Source organism: Arachis hypogaea, chromosome 19 (assembly GCF_003086295.3).
Source record: "Arachis hypogaea cultivar Tifrunner chromosome 19, arahy.Tifrunner.gnm2.J5K5, whole genome shotgun sequence".
Taxonomy (NCBI): Eukaryota; Viridiplantae; Streptophyta; class Magnoliopsida; order Fabales; family Fabaceae; genus Arachis; species Arachis hypogaea.
In genome coordinates this window covers 33,712,182-33,716,190 of record NC_092054.1, presented here as the reverse complement: position 1 = coordinate 33,716,190, position 4,009 = coordinate 33,712,182, and positions in this window count along the sequence as shown.

Sequence of the window (4,009 nt, the reverse complement as noted above, 5' to 3'; positions counted from 1 at the left end):
ACTGGAAAACAAAGTGCTTAGGGCCACGGCCAAGACTCATAAAGAAGCTGTGTTCAAGAATCATCATACTGAACTAAGAGAGTCAATAACACTATTCGAAATCTGAAGTTCCTATAGATGCCAATCATTCTGAACCTCAATGGATAAAGTGAGATGCCAAAACTATTCAAGAGGCAAAAAGCTATAAGTCCCGCTCATATGATTGAAGCTCTGTTTCATTGATAGTTTGGAATTTATAGTATATTCTATTCTTTTTATCCTATTTTGATTTTCAGTTGCTTGGGGACAAGCAACAATTTAAATTTGGTGTTGTGATGAGCGGATAATTTATACGCTTTTTGACATTGTTTTTAGTATGTTTTTAGTAGGATCTAGTTACTTTTAGGGATGTTTTTAATAGATTTTGTGTTAAATTCACATTTCTGGACTTTACTATGAGTTTGTGTATTTTTCTGTGATTTCAGGTATTTTCTGGCTGAAATTGAGGGACTTGAGCAGAAATCAGATTCAGAGGTTGAAAAAGGACTGCTGATGCTGTTGGATTCTGACCTCCCTGCACTCAAAGTGGATTTTCTGGAGCTACAGAACTCGAAATGGCGCGCTTCCAATTGCGTTGGAAAGTAGACATCCAGGGCTTTCCAGCAATATATAATAGTCCATACTTTGGCCAAGAATAGACGACGTAAACTGGCGTTCAACGCCAGCTTTCTACCCAAATCTGGCGTCCAGCGCCAGAAAAGGATCCAAAACCAGAGTTGAACGCCCAAACTGGCACAAAAACTGACGTTCAACTTCACAAATGGCCTCTGCACGTGCAACACTTAAAGCTCAGCCCAAACACACACCAAGTGGGCCCCGGAAGTGGATTTATACATCAAATACTTACTCATGTAAACCCTAGTAGCTAGTTTATTATAAATAGGACCTCTTACTATTGTATTAGGCATCCTGGATTGTATTTTGATCCTATGATCACGTTTTAGGGGGCTGGCCATCTCAGCCATGCCTGGACCTTCACTTATGTATTTTCAACGGTAGAGTTTCTACACTCCATAGATTGAGGTGTGGAGCTCTGCTGTTCCTCAAAGATTAATGCAAGTACTACTGTTTTCTATTCAATTCTTCTTATTTCGCTTCTAAGATATCCATTCGCACCCAAGAACATGATGAAGGTGATGATTATGTGTGACGCTCATCATCCTTCTCCCCTATGAACGCGTGCCTGACGAACACTTCCGTTCTACATGAAATAAGCTAGAATGAATATCTCTTAGATCTCCTAACCAGAATCTTCGTGGCGTAAGCTAGAATGATGGCGGCATTCAAGAGAATCTGGAAGGTCTAAACCTTGTCTGTGGTATTCTGAGTAGGATTCAATGATTGAATGACTGTGACGAGCTTCAAACTCGCGATTGTTGGGCGTTAGTGACAGACGCAAAAGGTGGGTGAATCCTATTCCAGCATGATCGGGAACCGACAGATGAATAGCCGTGCCGTGACAGGGTGCGTGAGCATATTATTCACTGAGAGGAGGGGATTGTAGCCACTGACAACGGTGATGCCCTTGCATAAAGCCAGCCATGGAAAGGAGTAAGACTGATTGGATGAAGATAGCAGGAAAGCAGAGGTTTAGAGGAACGAAAGCATCTCCAGTCGCTTATCTGAAATTTCTACCAATGATTTACATAAGTATCTCTATCTCTATTCTATTATTTAATTTCGAAAACTCCATTATCACTTTATATCTGCCTGACTGAGATTTGCAAGGTGACCATAGCTTGCTTCATACCAACAATCTCCGTGGGATTCGACCCTTACTCACGTAAGGTATTACTTGGACGACCCAGTGCACTTGCTGGTTAGTTGTATCGAAGTTGTGACAATTATGAATTAAGATCAGAGCACCAAGCTTTGGAGCCATTACCAGGATTTGTTCGAGCCTGGAGATCACAATTTTGTGCACCAAAGGTTTAAGGAGGTGGTGAAAGATTCCTTCATTGCTGAAGGGAGGGAGCTCAAGTGGATAAAGAACGACAAGGAGAAGGTAAGGGTGGGTTGCAAGGATGAGGAATGTCCATTCCTGGTTCATTTGTCCTATACCAAAACCTTGCAGTGTTATCAAGTAAAGACATATGTGCAAGAACATACTTGTGCAAGGGATTTAGGGAGCAATGCAGCTGACCAGCATTGGCTTAGCAAGAAGATTGAAAAGGGGATGATAACCCAACCTCACATGAACACGAAGGAGGCAACTGACTTCCTAAGAGAGGAGTTTTCATTATGTCCCCACCCTAAAATGGTGTACAGAGCAGTAGTGGAGGCTAGGGAGAAGATCATGGGCAATGAGAGGGACCAATACAAACGGAGCAGAGACTACTGTGAGTAGATTCTGAGAAGCAATCCAGGTTCGACGGCCAGGTTGAAGCTTATGCCAGTTCCAGAATCACCTCCCGTATTTGATAAATTATACATATGCTTGGATGCTTGTAAGAAAGGGTTCAAGGATGGGTGCAGACCTTTGTTGCACCTAGATGGTTATTTTTTGAAAACCTACTACATGGGTTGGCTTCTAGCAGCAGTTGCCCAAGATGCCAACAATCAGTACGAAGCCCATCCTCACCATGTATGAAGAAATCAGATGTTATCTGATGAGGAGGATGGTGAATCACAAACGGGTCCTGGATAACCACACTGAAAAGCTAGCACCTGTACAACAGAAGAGGATGGAGAGGTTAATCTATCTTAGTACTAAGTGGATGGCTGAATGGGTTGGTGACAACGAGAGGAAAAGTTTGAGGTGAGCTGGAAGGCAAGCAAGGTTGATGTGGATCTAATTAAATACATTTGCTCGTGCAACAAATGGCAACTTACTGGTAACTTCTGTCTCTCTGTAGTCAGATTGATTCATAGATTGATTTGTTATTTTGCACATTTTTAAAACTGTTTCCCTTGTCACCTCAGGCATGCCTTGCATACATGCACTTGCTGCCATTAGGAAGAGACGCGACCAACCACAAGACTACGTGCACCCTTGGCTGTGTATGGAGTCAATCAGAAGGACTTATGCACACTGCATTCAACCAGTGCCAAGCTTAGAGATCTGGGCCAGAACTGAATTCACACAGCCAGACCCACCCATCATCAAAAGAGGGATTGGGCGGCCAAAGGTGCATAATCAGCAGAAAGACCTTGCAGAGCCACTAATGCAAGGGGGTAAGCTGAAGAAGTCGTTCTCTGTGTCTTGCAGCAAGTGTGGTGAGAAGGGCCATAATTACAAAACTTGCAAAGGAGCACGATCGAACCCGAATTGGAAACCGAAGACCAAAAGGCCTAAGAAGAAGAAAGAGAGCACATCCCAAGCACTTGTCTGTCTCCCTTTGTCACAGTCTGCTCCACCACCAGAGGTAAAATCAGTTGCTTAATAATGGTATATTTGCTTATAAGATCCAGCAACTATTGTGTCCCTAGTGCAAGTAGTTCAGGCTTTAAAATGTCTTAGTACTTTAAACCTCAGAGATTTGTATGTCTTAGTATCTGAATCTTCAAGGATTGATCTGTATTAGTATATGAATCATGACGGACTAATATGTCCTCATATTAAATTGTCAACTAATTTACCCATCATGTCCAGGATGCTTCACACAACCAATCAAGCAGCTCAACACCCCAGCAGCAACAACCTACTATAACTGTTAAATTGTTTGTCATTATAAGCTGTTTAGTATATGTTCTGAGTACTTATTGCCTGGTTATGTTGGCGTCTTATATGGCAGGTTCCGAGCGGAGCTGGTCCAATTGCAACGAACGTTGTCCCTGCTCCAACAAGAGTTACAAGATCAACAATTGTATCAAGACCACCTGCCCCAACGGGTTCAAGTGCCAGGCCACCCGCCCCAAGTTTAAAACAGCCCTTTAGGCCCCCAAGAAATGCTCCATCCATGGTCACCGGCATAGCTCGCCCTAAACCGTCAAAGTTCAGACCAAAACAGAAGATTTTCAGGCCACCTGC